The sequence below is a fragment of the Phyllobates terribilis genome, unplaced genomic scaffold (assembly GCF_046119375.1).
Source record: "Phyllobates terribilis strain yellow unplaced genomic scaffold, ASM4611937v1 Scaffold_2__4_contigs__length_985480577, whole genome shotgun sequence".
NCBI lineage: Eukaryota > Metazoa > Chordata > Amphibia > Anura > Dendrobatidae > Phyllobates > Phyllobates terribilis.
Window position 1 is genome coordinate 422736634 of NW_027362762.1, and position 18401 is coordinate 422755034.

General features: G+C 43.8%; 1 protein-coding gene across 3 annotated transcripts in view; it reads left to right on the plus strand.

The window, feature by feature from the left end:
• The first annotated feature begins 2578 nt into the window (after positions 1-2578).
• GTF2IRD1 (GTF2I repeat domain containing 1) overlaps positions 2579-18401 on the plus strand; it is a 102270-nt gene continuing 86447 nt past the window's right edge. For 2 of the 3 annotated variants that reach the window (XM_073665166.1, XM_073665170.1), the window contains exon 1: positions 2580-2922. The gene's annotated coding sequence lies outside the window, so the exon portion shown is untranslated. Of the gene's footprint in view, positions 2923-18401 lie in introns of all 3 variants that reach the window. The other variant, XM_073665174.1, reaches the window with a different exon arrangement.

The window sequence follows — 18401 nt, forward strand, 5'->3', positions numbered from 1 at the left end:
ACCCAGCAGTGTGTAATCTGGCAGCACACCCTTCATGGACCCAGCAGTGTGTAATCTGGCAGCACACACTCCATGTACCCAGCAGTGTATAATCTGGCAGCACACCCTCCATGTACCCAGCACTGTGCCAGGCAGTGTGTAATCTGGCAGCACAGCCTTCATGTACCCAGCAGTGTGTAATCTGGCAGCACACCCTCCATGTACCCAGCAGTGTGTAATCTGGCAGCACACACTCCATGTACCCAGCAGAGTATAATCTGGCAGTACACCCTCCATGTACCCAGCACTGTGCCAGGCAGTGTGTAATCTGGCAGCACAGCCTTCATGTACCCAGCAGTGTGTAATCTGGCAGCACACCCTCCATGGACCTAGCAGTGTGTAATCTGGTAGCACACCCTCCATGTACCCAGGAGTGTGTAATCTGGCAGCACACCCTCCATGTACCCAGCAGTGTGTAATCTGGAAGCATACCCTCCATGTACCCAGGAGTGTGTAATCTTGCAGTACACCCTCCATGTACCCAGCAGTGTGTAATCTGGCAGCACACCCTCCATGCACCCAGCAGTGTGTAATCTGGCAGCACACCCTCCATGTACCCAGCACTGTGCCAGGCAGTGTGTAATCTGGCAGCACACCCTCCATGTACCCAGCAGTGTGTAATCTGGAAGCACACCCTTCATGTACCAAGGAGTGTGTAATCTGGCAGCACACACTCCATGTACCCAGCAGTGTATAATCTGGCAGCACACCCTCCATGTACCCAGCACTGTGCCAGGCAGTGTGTAATCTGGCAGCACAGCCTTCATGTACCCAGCAGTGTGTAATCTGGCAGCACACCCTCCATGGACCCAGCAGTGTGTAATCTGGCAGCACACACTCCATGTACCCAGCAGTGTATAATATGGCAGCACACCCTCCATGTACCCAGCACTGTGCCAGGCAGTGTGTAATCTGGCAGCACAGCCTTCATGTACCCAGCAGTGTGTAATCTGGCAGCACACCCTCCATGTACCCAGCAGTGGCAGCACAGCCTTCATGTACCCAGCAGTGTGTAATCTGGCAGCACACCCTCCATGGACCCAGCAGTGTGTAATCTGGTAGCACACCCTCCATGTACCCAGCAGTGTGTAATCTGGCAGCACACACTCCATGTACCCAGCAGTGTGTAATCTGGAAGCATACCCTCCATGTACCCAGGAGTGTGTAATCTTGCAGTACACCCTCCATGTACCCAGCAGTGTGTAATCTGGCAGCACACCCTCCATGTAACCAGCAGTGTGTAATCTGGCAGCACACCCTCCATGTACCCAGCACTGTGCCAGGCAGTGTGTAATCTGGCAGCACAGCCTCCATGTACCCAGCAGTGTGTAATCTGGCAGCACACCCTCCATGTACCCAGGAGTGTGTAATCTTGCAGCACACCCTCCATGTACCCAGCAGTGTGTAATCTGGAAGCACACCCTCCATGTACCCAGCACTGTGTAATCTGGCAGCACACCCTCCATGTACCTAGCAGTGTGTAATCTGGAAGCATACCCTCCATGTACCCAGGAGTGTGTAATCTTGCAGTATACCCTCCATGTACCCAGTAGTGTGTAATCTGGCAGCACACCCTCCATGTACCCAGCAGTGTTTAATCTGGCAGCACAGCCTCCATGTACCCAGCAGTGTGTAATCTGGCAGCACACCCTCCATGTACCCAGCAGTGTGTAATCTGGCAGCACACCCTCCATGTACCCAGCAGTGTGTAATCTGGAAGCACACCCTCCATGTACCCAGGAGTGTGTAATCTGGCAGCACACACTCCATGTACCCAGCAGTGTGTAATCTGGCAGCACACACTCCATGTACCCAGCAGTGTGTAATCTGGCAGCACACCCTCCATGTACCCAGCAGTGTGTAATCTGGAAGCATACCCTCCATGTGCCCAGCAGTGTATAATCTGGCAGCACACCCTCCATGTACCCTGCACTGTGCCAGGCAGTGTATAATCTGGCAGCACAGACTTCATTTACCCAGCAGTGTGTAATCTGGCAGCACACCCTCCATGGACCCAGCAGTGTGTAATCTGGCAGCACACCCTCCATGTACCCAGCACTGTGTAATCTGGCAGCACAGCCTTCATGTACCCAGCAGTGTGTAATCTGGCAGCACACCCTCCATGGACCCAGCAGTGTGTAATCTGGCAGCACACCCTCCATGTACCCAGCAGTGTGTAATCTGGCAGCACACCCTCCATGTACCCAGGAGTGTGTAATCTTGCAGTACACCCTCCATGTACCCAGCAGTGTGTAATCTGGAAGCACACCCTCCATGTACCCAGCAGTGTGTAATCTGGAAGCACACCCTCCATGTACCCAGCAGTGTGTAATCTGGTAGCACACCCTCCAATGTACCCAGCACTGTGCCAGGAAGTGTGTTTCTGTAACCGCAGGAGCCGTGTGCCCACCACAGCCCTCACCCCAGTGTGAGGGGACAGCAGCACAGTCTCACTCCACCTATCCCCTTTCTTCTTTCTGTCTTCTCTGGCTTTTTCCTCTTTCCTCCTTGAAGCTGGTTTGTTAATCCTGTATGTAAATTACAGCCAATAGATGTTGTTGTTGAGCAGGGCTGGGATTAGAGACAGGGCGAATGGCTTTCAATCTTACTGGGATTATAGAACAAAGGGACTCCTGCTCCACACACATATACCCAGTCACACACAAAAAGGGGTTTTCTTCTGGGAGGGGGTGGGAAGAGCTCTGCCCCCACTGGCTCTCCGCAGACAGGAGGACGGGGGGCTGATACAACACATATCTATTTGCACTGCGGATTGGGGGAGCTGGCTGCTGCTGCTGCTCTGTGAGGAATTACCAGTCCCCTTCTCCCCTCCTGGTAGAGGAAGCTGGAGGATCTCACACACCAGTACTGGCACCTCTCCTGGTAAGGGAAAAAAACAAAGTTTGTGTGTGATCCATTCATGTGTCCACACGTGACTCCAGGCTGTGAGTGTGTATGAGGAGGAGAGGGGTCACACTGTGGGTGGGTGGGTGTGTGTGAGGTGATTCTAGTGGACCTGGCTGTCCCCTCCCTCCCACTCATGACACTGTCACTTTCATTTTGCTGTATTTTTTTTGTCTTTGCCTCCACACATCCTAATCTGGGACTGCTACGTGCACTCTGCCATTATGTGGGTGATAGACTATCCAGTGTATAGACTGCTAATAACCTGGGGATGGCGCTGTCTAGGAGGTCACTGATTGCTATGGTAACCAGCTGGTGGCTCCCTGGTCAGTGGTCTTATCGACCACCCATCCCAAACCTTGGGGCAGGTGACAACACCTCTGCCATACTTATGTATGGGCACACCACAAAAAATGGATCAAATGTAAATATCCCATCAAATGTAAACTTTTTTTTTATGGACCCTTCAAACATATCCATCAGAAATAGTATATTGTTGGCGTCACCACCCAAATGTATATCCCCATGTACGCAGATCTGCCTGCCATTGCTAAAAAAGTGTCTACTTTACAGTTTAATGCAGATTTTTTTTTTATTTTCTGTCCTCTCGAAAATAATTATACCCTAAAATGTGTGCACTAGGACACACTGTTGACTTAGGTCTCCACCATTAAAGTGTGTGGGAACCTAGGGGGTATATTCAAATGTTACACTTTTATTGATGCTAATATGTGCTATTTTGCTGCTGGTCCATGATGAAATGTACGACATAATGGGCATGATGTGGATGTTAATATCCTCAGAATGCCCTGAACTCCGCATAGGTTCTGGAACAATTCATCCATATCCGAACATACTATTGATGACTTTATACAGGTTTATATACAGGAGTTGGACACAAATTCCAGTTTTAGAAATATTTTATTTACCAGATGCCACTGTATAGAATGGCATCGTCTGCTACGCTGTAAGTATACCAACGTATGGGGGTGGGGTGCCATGGACATGTCCGACATGGACACTTGGAATAAGGGTAGGTAGCGTTGTGACTGCACCCTTAAAATGTCATTGGTTGTTATCAGTATTTACCACATTACAGCTAAAAAATATATATACACATATATAATGCCGAAATTGGTAAATCAGGAGGTGATAAAGTCAGATCTGTCTCCTTCAACATCAGTGATAATAAAATGAAGAAGAGTTTGTGCAGCTAATGCCAACTGCTTCCATATCTACAGTTCTACATCCATTTATGTTTTTTTAACAGGAGTCAGAAATGGGACCCCTAGGCATAAAACGCAGCTTCGGGGAAAAACTGATCCTCATAGACTGAACTCCTATTTTTAATCCTGAAGCAATGCATCCCATGATTTCCTTTTTTACATGTCTTTGACATAAAGAGAACTGTTAGGATGAAGCTAGATTTAGCCTGTGAAGTTTTACTTTGTCTATGGGTTTGAAATCTGTATGTAACTTGCATTTTACAGTGGGATCTGGATATAAGGTTTACTTGTTGATTTAATGGAGAAATGTCTGTACCCTTGAAATGCAATAGAAGGTTTAGGAGAGCAGATTGGAATAAGAATTGATTTCAGAGGTGGAGGAGGTAACTGGATGCCCTGGGGACTGGATGAGTGCTGGAGTGCATTATAATATGGGAATTTTTTTTTAGTATGCCTCAGGCCCTATAGGCTGCCTCCATTTCGTCAGCCTAGATTTTGGAATATTATAAGCCAGGTTTTTGTTAAAACGTTGATGCATACTGTACATTACATAGAGAGAGTCTATCTATCAATCTATCCATCCGTCATATACACTGGATATAAAAAAATGTACACACTGCTGTTAGAATCCAAGTTTTTTGTTCTGTAAAAAAAAATTTCAGAACTTTTTCCACCTTTAGGCTAGGGTAACGCTATAATCAAACTTTGATCAGAGTTTGATCACAGTGTGATCCGATTTTCTCATGTTGAAAAGACGGGGAGAATCTTCCTTATTCTGTCCAAAATTGGACTTGAATGTCATCCGAATGCGGTCCAATTATTTTGACAGACCCATTGACCTGCAGGGCTGAGTGCAATCCGATTTACGGGTATAAATTGTGCAGGCTGATGATTTTTTTCCAAGGAAAAAAATTGATATCTGCACTGCCCCATAGAATAACGTTGGTCCTAGTGCGACCCGATGTTTTGTCAGATCGTACTCGGACTGACAAAGGGCACTAAGGGCATTAAGGGCACGAGCCCTTAATGTCACATGTAATCTGTATAATTCAGTTGAAAACTAAACAAATCTTTTTGAGTGGAAAAGAAAAATAAAGATCTAAAATAATGTGGTTGTATAAATATGCAAACTCTTGAACTAATACTTTGTTGAAGTACCTTTGAATTTATGACAGCGTTCAGTCATATTTCGTTGTAGTTTATCAGCATGGCACATCTAGAAGTGTCAATCTTTGCCCACTCTTCATTGCAGTATTGCTCCAAATCTGTCAGATTGCGAGGGAATCTCATGTGTACAGTCCATTTCAGGCCAACCCACAGATTTTCAATTGGATTCAGGTCTTGGCTCTAGCTGTGCCATTCCAAAACTTTGATCTTCTTCTCACAAAGCGATTCTTTTGTTTATTCAGAGGTATGCTTAGGGACATTGTTGTGCTGAAAGGTGAAATTCTTCTTAATCTTCAGCTTTTTAGAAGAGGCCCAAAGGTATTGAAGTAAAGTTCACTGATGTTTGGAACTATGCATAATTCCCTCCACTTTGACTAAAGTCCCAGTTCTAGCTTCTGAAAAACGGCCGCAAAGCATAATGGTGCCTCCAGCATGCTTCACTGTGGATATGGGGTTCTTTTGGTAATGCACAATGTTGGCTTGGCACCAAACATACCTTTCGGAATTATAGCCCAAAAGTTCAATCTTGGTCTCATCAGACAATAGCACATTGTCCCACATGCTTTTGGCAGACTTGATGTAGGTTGTGGCAAAACATAGCCGGGCTTGGATGTTTTTCTTTGTAAGAAAAGGCTTCTCTCTTGCCACCCTACCCCACAGACCAGACATTTAAAGACTACTAGGGATCATTGAATAAATCTAGATGTGGGGAACAGAGCACACAATAGGATGATACCCTATGGAGTGAGAGTAGGTAAGTGCTGGTTACACTCACCTAGTGGAGTTGTGACAGGCACAACTCCTATGTAGACATGAAGAAAAACAGCTGCTGCTTCCCCGTGGCTGGTGGATAAATCCTCTAGAAAATATTGGATCCAGTTGGATGAAACACGTGAGATGGGCTGTGCTGCTGGGGTAAATCGATTCTTCAACAAAGATGATAATAAGGCTTTTTATTCACAACGCGTTTCAATGCTGTACCGGCATCTCTTTCTAATGAAAAAAAAACAAATGTCAATTTGATTTTTTTCACTTGATAAAGACCCTGGTATGGCGTTAAAACACGGTGTGAATAAAAAACCTTATTATTATCATTGTTGAAGAATCTATTTACTCCAGTAGTGCAGCCCACCTCGCGAGTTTCATCCAACTGGATCCCCTACTAAACATTATTTTCACGTGCAATACACAACCAGTACTTGCCTGAAATTTCTGCAGCTCCTTTAATGTTGTTGGAGTCCGCTTGGCAGCTTCCAAGACCAATTCTCTTGTTATCTCTTTATCGTTTTTTGAGGGAATTTAAGTCACTTCTCGATGACCGTCTTCACAGTGTTCCATGGTATATTTAATGCCTTGGAAATTTTTTTGTACCCTTCTCCTGACTGAAAACTTTCAACAGTGAGATCCCTTTGCTGTGTTGTAAGCTGTTTATGGACCCTACATGGCATCCTACCAGAAGAGCTAAACCCTATATGGGGTTAATCAGAATCACTTTATATGATTGCAGCTGTGTACTGACTACTGTTTAACTTGAGTTTAAATGTGATTGGCTAATTATGAACACAACCACATCCCCAATTATAAGAGGGTGTTCACATTTATGCAATCGCATTATTTTAGTTTTATCTGGTAGGTAAGGAAAGAAGGGTTTCCTGCTGTCACGCAAGGTGTGGGAAAGACTTAGTGCAACACAAAGGGAAGAGGGAAAGGGAGCCCAGACACTAGGGAAAGGAGAGAGTGGAGACCTCCTAGGCTGATCTAATATCACCCTGTCTCCACTAACGTCGCTATATTGGTTCTTCACCAATCGCCGCACGCGTACCTCGCCCTGTCTTTCCCTGGCGTTGGGCCCTGGCTAGGGAAGAGAGGGGGATGAGCGCTAGTCGATCCCCACTGACAACTAAAGACAACAGGGCGGAACAAACAAGGGAAGATAGCTTAGCTTTAAGTTGACTTCAGAGAGATGAACACCCGTCCTCATAGCTCCAGAGAGGAAGTAGTCATGCACTTGCTCCGAGCCTTCACAAGGGGTAATGTGAGTATCGCCGTCACCTCCCTTTACCAGACAGCAGGTATTTATACACCCAGGCTAGGGTGTTAATTAGCAAGAGGAAGGTAGCCGCTGGGTCCTAGAGAGACAGCCTCTAAGAAGGTGTCTGTAATGCCAAACGAAGAGATCTCCTGCAACCAACTACAGGGCGACTGTCTGTCACTTCTGACACACCAGTGACACCTGCGCTGCTGGTATAGATCCAAACGAAGAATCAGTGAGACAAGAATAATAGCAATGCGGTTCCATTTTTATTTTATTTTTGCCATTATTTTAGTTTTGATATTTTTATTCTGCCCCCTCCCCACCATCTAAAAATTATTTCAGTTTGTTTCTCAGTGGATTTGTACAGAATATTGGTGATGTTAAAGGTGGAAAAAGTTCTGAAATTCTTCTTTTTAGTATGATTATTTTACATGACAAAAACCTAGCATTTTAACAGGGGTGTGTAGAATTTTTATATCCACTGTATCCATTCATCCAACCAACCATCTGTAGCTATTCATTCATGTTGTTTGTTGTGCGTCTTTGTAACTGCTGTAGCATGTTCAGTATAGATAATCCATATATATTTATGTTATTTTATGTATTACTACTAATCCTTAGGCCTTAATCAGACTTGCATTTTTTGTTTTGCCATTTGTTTATTTTTGTGTACGTGAAAAACTGACCAATTCCCATCAGTGTGCTAGCTCAGATTTTCATCAGGATTTTATCATTGTTTGGTCAGTGTCAGTGTGTCAGTTTTTACCATCAATGTCTTACCGTTTTTTTCTTGGATACAAAAAAAAATTGTTGAATCTTTTCTATCTTCTCTTATCAGTCAGTGAAAAATTGACAGAACAAGGACGCAATCAGTTTGCTGTCCGAGTTTTTCATACATTCATTGATTTGAATGGGGGAGTTTGACCAGCGACTCAGATCAGATATGTACAGGTCTTTGTTTTATTTTTGCCGATACAGGTTTTGTGATAAAAACACGGTCACGTGAACAGCAGCATAGACTAAAACTCGGCTTGAGCATATGCATGAAACATAAACTTCCGAATTTCTTTAAAGGGTTTATCCGGACACATCATATTGATGAACCATCTATCAGATAGGTCATCAAAATCATTTAAGTGGGGTTTCAACAACTAGCGGCCCCACCGATCAGCTTTTATTTGCTCTGGCGACTGCACGTAAACACTTTGAACAAAGCCGCGAAGTACAGCTCCATTGGAAGTGTAGCAGCTGCTGCTGGGTACAGCAGAACAACTCTATTCAAAAGAATAGGAGCAAATAACAATTGATCAGTCAGGTACCGGGTATCAGTCCCCTCACTGATCTGATATTCTATGGATAGGTCATCAATATTATGTGACCGCATTAACCCTTTAATGTTTTAGGCCTGATGCAGCCAGTAAAGTCTGCATGAAATATGACATTGTACTGAATTATTTTTAGTTTAATTCAGATTGCACTAATTAAAGGGGTTTTCCATGATCTCAAATGGCTTTGAAGGAGTTGTCCAACCCTTTATTAAATTTATTTTTAAAGAAATAAAGCTCTTTTGTAAATTACCTTAATTACAAATATGGTGCCATCTGTGAAATATATAACTTTCGGGTACCTTCCTGTAGGACTTTTCTGCAGCTTTGCTGCACATACAACCGTTTTCAAAGGGAATGGATTGGGATTTGCTTTGGATATAAAAATCCACAGGGTTAGTAAATTTATGCTGTGATATCTCATTCACAATGTGGCTAATGTAATTCACAGCAAATTTTCATCATTTAAATCCAAAGAGGAAATCTGCTGAGGATATTCGCCCCTTGACGAATTTGTGAATAAGAAATCGGCTGTGTATATGTATGCCTGTAGACCATACATGTCAAACTCCGGCCCATGGGACAAATCTGGCTACAGGATGGTTATATTTGTCCTGCGACACCAAAACCGCCACCCCTATGTGGGGCCATTATTCTGTATGGAGGACTATGTGGGGCCCATTATTCTGTATGGAGGACTATGTGAGGCCCATTATACTGTATGGAGGACTATGCGGTGTCTATTATTGTGTATGGAGGACTATAGGGAGCTCATTATTCTGTATGGAGGACTATGTGGGGCCCAATATTCTGTATGGAGGACTATGTGGGGCCCAATATTCTGTATGGAGGACTATGTGAGGCCCATTATACTGTATGGAGGACTATGTGCGGCCCATAATCCCGTATGGAGGACTATGTGGGGCCCAATATTCTGTATGGAGGACTATGTGAGGCCCATTATACTGTATGGAGAACTATGCGGTGTCTATTATTGTGTATGGAGGACTATGTGGGCCCATTATTCTGTATGGAGGACTATGTGGGGCCCAATATTCTGTATGGAGGACTATGTGAGGCCCATTATACTGTATGGAGGACTATGCCGTGTCTATTATTGTGTATGGAGGACTATGTAGGCCCATTATTCTGTATGGAGGACTATGTGGGGCCCAATATTCTGTATGGAGGACTATGTGGGGCCCATTATACGGTATATTGGTTGGCCTGCGACTTTGTCCAGTTTTTCATTTTGGCCCTCTGTATGTTTAAGTTTGACATCCCTGCCGTAGACTCTGAGAATACTTCAAGAAGGACTTGCAATGCCAGAAGGATGTCATTGTGTTCCTGTAAGAAGCCACAATCGATGCTCATTGGAAAAGTGTAGCATAGACTTGATCAGGGACAGGATAGGCTGAAGGTATGTATGTGCAGGTGCATCTCACTAAATTAGAATATCATCAAAAAGTTAATTTATTTCAGTTCTTCAATACAAAAAGTGAAACTCATATATTATATAGAGTTATTACAAACAGAGTGATCTATTTCAAGTGTTTATTTCTGTTAATGTTGATGATTATGGCTTACAGCCAATGAAAACACAAAAGTCATTATCTCAGTAAATTAGAATACTTTATAACACCAGCTTGAAAAATGATTTTAAAACCTGAAATGTTGGCCTACTGAAATGTATGTTCAGTAAATGCATTCAATACTTGGTCAGGGCTGCTTTTGCATCAATTACTGCATCAATGTGGCGTGGCATGGAGGCGATCAGCCTGTGGCACTGCTGAGTGTTATGGAAGCCCAGGTTGCTTTGATAGCAGCCTTCAGCTCGTCTGCATTGTTGGGTTTGGTGTCTCTCACCTTCCTCTTGACAATACCCCATAATGTATGGGGTTAAGGTCAAGCAAGTTTGCTGGCCAATCAAGCATGTCTATGGGAGACAAGGAAACCACAAAGCCAACATGCTCAGCTGTTTCTATATCTCCATAGACTTCAATAAAGAGAGTACCTGTGTATCTGCCAGGAATGGGAATCAGGCCCCAATAATAAAAATATCAAATAGATACATTTTATTTGTCCAAAAATACAATGTACTTTAATAACAATGCTGATGGGGATTTATCAGTAAAGGTATATCCACAGAATATATCATGCGATCCCCAGGAGAGCCAGTTCCGACACCACTGGACCGGCCCCAGAGATGAGTAAAAGTATTATTATTTTACTGGATAAACGTAGAGATTCAGAAGGGGTTGTCCAAGTAGTAAACAGCCCCTTTAATGCTTTGCATTTTGGAACACTGCTTCTAGTGGAAAATACTTCACTTCATGCAATTTAAAGCACCATAATGACAACCTATAAGAAAACCATGTCCATGATCCATGCATGAGACTTTAATGTTGTTCTCCAGTTGAATAGCTTTCCAATCTCTGGATTCAGCAGTGTTGTGCAAACTTTATCCACTTGTCTGCTAAGCTAAGTGATTGACTGCAGCGGCCATGCCTGTAGTTGTGATATTACCGCTGCAGCTCTATCATCAAAGCCTAGTGAGACGGTAGAGAGGCAGCACTGGAGTGGCAAGGGGCAAGGCGCTGCATCTCAGTCGTTAGCTCTGTTGCTTTGCTTCACTGGGGTCCTCAGTTTAAATCCCACCAAGAACAACAGCTGCATGTGTTGGTATGGTTTGCCTGGAATATGTTGGTGCTATAAAAGTAAGCATAATAAAAGTGTCTCACTTTGTTATTTTAAAGGGGTTGTTCCATGAACAAAAGTACATTTTAATCAATAGATATTGGAATAATAATAAGTTATTGACTTTCCTGACCAGGCCATATTTTACAATTCTGACCAGTGTAAATTTATATGGTAATAACTCTGGAACGCTTCAACAGATCCTAGTGATTCTCAGATTTTTTTTTCGTGACATATTGTACTTCATGATAGTGGTAAAATTTGTTTGATACGACCTGCGTTTATTTGTGAAAAAAACTGAAATTTGGAAAAAACACCTGCAAAGACTTCCGATGCGTTTAAAAAGGACCCTTAGTCTGTTTCAGTAGGCTCCACAATCATGTGGAAGGTTGCTGACTTGACAGATTTCCAGAAGGCAGTCATTGACACACTCCACAAGGAGGTTAAGCCACAAAAGGTCATTGCTAAAGAAGCTGGCTGTTCACAGAGTGCTGTATCCAAGCATATTAATGGAAAGTTGAGTGGAAGGAAAAAGTGTGGTAGAAAAAGGTGCACAAGCAACCGGGATATCCGCAGCCTTGAAAGGACTTATCCAGGACAGTGTCGCATTCCTTGTGTCAAGCCACTCTTGACCAATAGACAACGCCAGAAGCATCTTACCTGGGCCAAGGAGAAAAAGACCTGGACTGTTGCTCAGTGGTCCAAGGTGTTGTTTTCAGATGAAAGTAAATTTTGCATTTCATTTGGAAATCAAGGTCCCAGAGTCTGGAGGAAGAGTGGAGAGGCCACAATCCAAGATGCTTGAGGTCTAGTGTGACATTTCCACAATCAGCGATGGTTTGGGGATTTGGGGAGCCATGTCATCTGCTGGTGTAGGTCCACTGTGTTTTATCAAGACCAAAGTCAGTGCAGCCGTCTACCAGGAAATTTTAGAGCACTTCATGCTCCTCTGCTGACAAGCTTTTTGGAGATGGAAATTTCATTTTCCAGCAGGACTTGGCACCTGTCCACACTGCCAAAAGTACCAATACCTGGTTTAAAAACAACAGTATCACTGTGCTTGATTGGCCAGCAAACTCGCCTGACCTTAACCCCATACAGAATCTATGGGGTAATGTCAAGAGGAAGATGAGAGACACCAGACCCAACAATGCAGACGAGCTGAAGACTGCTATCAAAGCAACCTGGGCTTCCATAACACCTCAGCAGTGCCACAGGCTGATCGCCTCCATGCCACGCCGCATTGAAGCAGTAATTGATGTAAAAGGAGCCCTGACCAAGTATTGAGGACATTTACTGAACATACATTTCAGTAGGCCAACATTTCAGATTTTAAAAACCTTTTTCAAGCTGTTATTATAAAGTATTCTAGTTTACTGAGATAATGACTTTTTATGACTGTAAGCCATAATCATCAATATTAATAGAAATAAACACTTGAAATAGATCACTCTGTTTGTAATGACTCTACATAATATGAGTTTCACTTTTTATATTGAAGAACTGAAATAAATTAACTTTTTGATGATATTCTAATTTAGTGAGATGCACCTGTATCTGTCCAATTACTTTTGGTCCCTTCAATAAGAGGCAACTACATATTAAAGTGCTGTATTTCCTACACTCCAATTAGGATGTAAACACCCTCAAGTTAAAGCTGAGATTTTGCACTACAGGTCCATATTGATTATATAACTGCATCTTAGATATGTTTTGGTAAAAGGCTAAAATGCTAAAACTTGTGTCACTGTCCACATATTTCTGGACCTAACGGTATAAGTGATGTAATTGAATGGAAGTTATGGAAACAGTGTGGTGCAGCCCGCTCAGCTGTTTCCACAGTCCTAATCGCCTGTTGGTGGTGCATAGACACAGTCTCTGAGATCTGAGAAGGCAGCAACCCTGTTAAGGGGTCTCTTGACATATAGGAGTGATTTGGGTAATAGAAGAAAGCAGCATTGGAGAATTTCCGTTCATCCCTATGCTGTTAGTAGAATAAAGCCTCTGTTCTCCTTTATGTTCTCAGTAAATGAAAAGTTAGTGTGATGATAGACACTAGAAGTTGTTCATCTATTTGTCTGGTTCATCTGAGGTCACATACTGCATGTTCGGAAGGGCATTTCATGTGCTTGAACTTAGTGAAAAACTTGCAATCTCATTTACAATGCCTGTATTCTAAGCACAAGAACTTGAATTCCCAATGCTGCTCTCGTCTAATACCTAAAGCACTCATGTGAAAGATTAGGGCCATGCATTCATATTAAGTTATTGTTCCCTAAAGTTACCTAAAATGGCTCCAAAAGCACAATTCCATCCATAATATGAGATGGAAGCTTACATAGATATAAATGCAATATATTTATCAATAGTGTGCCAAAAATGGTAAAAATAACCACATTAAAATGCACAAAACAATGGGAGTATTTTCAATATATGTGTCCTACTATCTTTAGACATATTATCCATAACACACATTCCCCTTGAGAAAGCACGGTGTGCGAAACATGGGTCGGAGTTGTCTCCACATGATACTATGGGTATTACTGAGATAATGACTTTAGTATTTTCATTGGCTGTAAGCCATAATCATCAACATTAACAGAAATAAACACTTGAAATAGATCACTCTGTTTGTAATGACTCTATATAATATATGAGTTTCACTTTTTGTATTGAAGAGCTGAAATAAATTAACTTTTTGATGATATTCTAATTCAGTGAGATGCACCTGTATCTCAAAGGCTCTTTAATGGGCTGCATTGGCTATTCCCTCTTTAATCCATCATCAATTAAATGGAATCTGTCACCCCCCTGGGACTTTTCAGATCGCTAATATGGGCATACAGGTGATAAAAATGTGAATCTATACTTACCTGTATGGCCCATATGGCCCTATTTCTTTACTCACCCCACATCCCCTGCACATCACAGTGACGTGCAGTTCCCAGCCGGATCCCGTGCCTGCTCTGTTTCCTCTGTACGGATGGTGCTCTTCTCCCTGCTGTCAGTGTAGTGTTTTGCAGCAGGGAACTTGTGCGCAGGCGCCAATGAGTCATTCTGCCTTCCCAGCGCCTGCGCACAAGTTCCCTGCTGCAAAACACTACACTGACGGCAGGGAGAAGAGCACCGTCCGTACAGAGGAAACAGCGCAGGCGCGGGATCCGACCCTGTGACGTGCAGGGGAGGTGGGGTGAGTATCGAAATAGGGCTAGTAGGCGGGCATTTCTTGACGTCCGGGGGACTCGAAGCTTAGCAGAAATAATTTAATAAACAATTTAGCAGTCTGAAAAGTCCCATGGGGTGACAGATTCCCTTTAAGCTAGTAAATGGTCTGGAGCTGATTTTCAGGTATGACATTTGCATTTGGAAGCTACTGCTGTGAACCAACTACATGCAGTCAAAGGAGCTTTCAATGAAAGAGACACAGACCATCATTAGGCTGAAAAAAATCGTCAGAAAGATAGCAGAAATGTTAGGTGTGGCCAAATCAACAGTTTGGTACATTCTGCAAAAAAAAAGAGCGCACTGGTGAGCTCAGGAGCTCAAAAAGACCTGGGGGGTCACAGAAGACAAGAATGATGGAGGGTCACAGAATCCTTTCCATAGTGAAGAATAACCCCTTCACAACATCCACCCAAGTGAAGAAGACTCTCCAGGAAGTACCGTATTTTTTCAGACTATAAGACGCACCGGACCATAAGATGCACCTAGGTTTTAGAGGAGTAAAATAATAAAAAAAAAATTGAAGCAAAAAATGTGTTCATGATGCACTTTTAAGGGGGGGGGGGTCTTCTGCTGACACTGGTATAGGGGTAATGTCCCCCAATTCTGACAATATCCCCCATCCTGGTATATATGCCCACCCCTTCCTTTTATACGTGGTCCCCATCCCCATCCTGTTATGCCTGGCATCCCTCCATCCTGGTATGCCTGGCATCCCTCCATCCTGGTATGCATGGAACCCCACCATCATGGTATGCATGGCACCCCTCATCCTTATCCGGGTATGCATGGCACCCCTCACCTGTGTCCTGGTATGCATGGCACCCCTCATCCCTGTCCTGGTATGCATGGCACCCCTCATCCCTGTCCTGGTATGCATGGCACCCCTCATCCCTATCCTGGTATGCATGGCACCCCTCATACCTGTCCTGGTATGCATGGCACCACTCATCCCTGTCCTGGTATGCATGGCACCCCTCATCCCTGTCCTGGTATGCATGGCAACGCTCATCCCTGTCCTGGTATGCATGGCACCCCTCATCCCCATCCTGGTATGCATGGCACCCCTAATCCCTATCCTGATATGTGTGGCCCCCTCATCTTTATCCTGTTATGTATGCCCCCCTCAGCGTTACCCTGGTATGTATGGCCCCCTCATCCTTACCCTGGTATGTATGGCCCCCTCATCCTTACCCTGGTATGTATGGCCCCCTCATCCTTATCCTAGTATGCATGGTCCCCATAGTCCCCATCATGCTGCACATAAAAAAATAAACACTCCTACTCACCTTTCTTCTCTCCTCCAGCGCTGCGTCCTGTCTGCCCGCACTGATCTCTACATGTGAGCCGCGCGGCTCACAAGGAGAGATCAGCTGCCGGAAGTCACTGTTCCCCACGCCGGGACTGTGTGCGAGGGGAGCAGTGACTTCATGCTCCTTCATAGCCGACACACAGCATAGCCGCCCTGCGGCTCCTGCTGCTGCCGGGCTATCTCGTGTGCCCGCTTATTAAAGGGCATGAATATTCACCCCCTCCCCATGCCCATGGGCGTGGAGAGAGGTTGAATATTCATGCCCTTTAACAGTGGGCACAGGCGATTCCGGCAGCAGCAGGAGCCGCAGCGCGGCTACACTGTGTGCTGCTATTAAGGAACATGAATATTCAATGCTCCCCATGCCCCAAGGGCATGGGGAGCAATGAATATTCATTTTCTTTAGCAGCGGAGACAGTGTAGGCTGCTGCAGGTGGCTGCTGCCTCCTGTGCCCCGCTCCTCCACCGCTACCGCTTCCCCCACACCCCACATATATATACACCCCCCCCCCCCCCAACATTCGGACTATAAGACGCACCCCCCATTTTCCTCCAAAATTTTGGAGGAAAATGGTTTCTTATAGTCTGAAAAATACGGTAGCTGTTTCAGTATCTAAGTCTACCATAAAGGGAACACTTCATGAGGACAAATACAGAGGGTTCACCACAAGGAGTAATCCATTAATCAGCTTTTAAAATAGAAAGGCCAGATTAGACTTTGCCAAAAAAAAAAAGAAGAAGCCCGCCCAGTTCTGGAAAATAATTCTTTGGACAGATGAAACTAAGAACCTCCTGTACCAGAATGATGGGAAGAAGAAAGTATGAAGAAGGCTTGGAACAACTCATGATTCAAAGCACACCACATCCTCTGTAAAACATGGTGGAAGCAGTGTGATATCATGGACATGCATGGCTTCCAGTGGCACTGGGTCACTAATGTTTACTGATGATGTGACTGAAGACAAAAGCAGCAGGATGAATTCTGACGTGTACAGGACTATACTCTCTGCTCATATTCAACCAAATGCAGCAAGGATTGGACAGCGCTTCACAGTACAGATGGACTGTAACCAAAAATATACCATGAATGCAATCACCAGATCTCAGCCCCATCAAGCATTCATTTCACATGCTTCAGGCAAATAGAACCACAAACCAGCAGCAACCGAAGTCAGCTGCAGTAAAGGCCTGGCAAAGCATCACAAAGAAGGAAACCCAGTATTTGGTGACATCTATGGCTTCCGGACTTCAGGCCGTCATTGCCTGTAAAGGATTCTCTACAAAGTATTAAAAATGAACATTTTATTGATGGTAAAGTTAATTTGTCTAATTACTTTTGAGCCCCTGAAATGAGGAGGCTTTGTAGAAAATGGTTGAATTTCCTAAAAGTTTCACAGGATATTTTTGTTCAACCCCTTCCATTCAACCTGAAAGTCTACACTTCAATTGCATCTCAGTTGTTTCATTTTAAATAAAAAATAGTGGCCTGCAGAGCGCAAATCACAAAGATTCTGTCACTGTCCAAATATTTCTGGACCTAACTTTGCCTTTAAGGTACATCATGGAATTGCTTGCAGTGCAGTTCATCCATGCTTTTTCATATATAGAAACAAGGAATACATTTGGGGCTTCCACACTATATTTTGGTGGACCCCTGGTCTAGAATACCTCCTCCACACTCACACACTTGGTAAGATTGATAAGATAAGGTGTCTGTCTTTATGGAGATCAGCTTGTTGGTATGGCAGCTGTTCTCAGATCCCGTTTCCTGCTCTTTTCAAGTGTAACACCTGCACTTCCACACAGCTTTTTGCTATATTACACTCTGGCTAAGTAAGTAAGAAGACATTTACATGAAACCATCGTATCCATCATTACTAAGTTTCCTTCTTGTATTTCTTCTATAGCCCTTCCAGTTACTATTTTCACAGCTTATGTAACTTGATAAGACCAGGTATTATCTCAAATGAGCAACATTTCTATGGAAAATAGTTCTGATATTTTATTTTATTGGATTATTTCTGTGTTGTTGTTTTTGTTGCAAACTCAGAAATATACTGAACTGCTGATGGCTGCATACACTATATATGTCTATGGCTGCTAAACTAAGCTTCTGTACAACTTGAAGCTTGAACAGAGCTTGTAGGATAAGCAGGCTATATGCATGGGCCCTGAGGCTACAACCACACATACACATACATTTAGTCATTGTGGCTAGTGGAAACATATGCCATCGTCTGTTGGGGTTATGAGCCGGGGAATACTCCCCTGGTATACCTCTAGTTTAAGCTTCTGATGAGATATGAACAAACCAAAAACAGAGGACTGTGCTGGAGATACAGATTGTGTGTTTGGACAGGGATCACAGTTGTGAGTATAGTAAAACACCTGTTGTATCTTCACTCACACAATTACTGTTTTCTTGTTGCTTAGGTTTCACATGAGCAGTCTCCTATCTGCAATCTTCTTTAGTG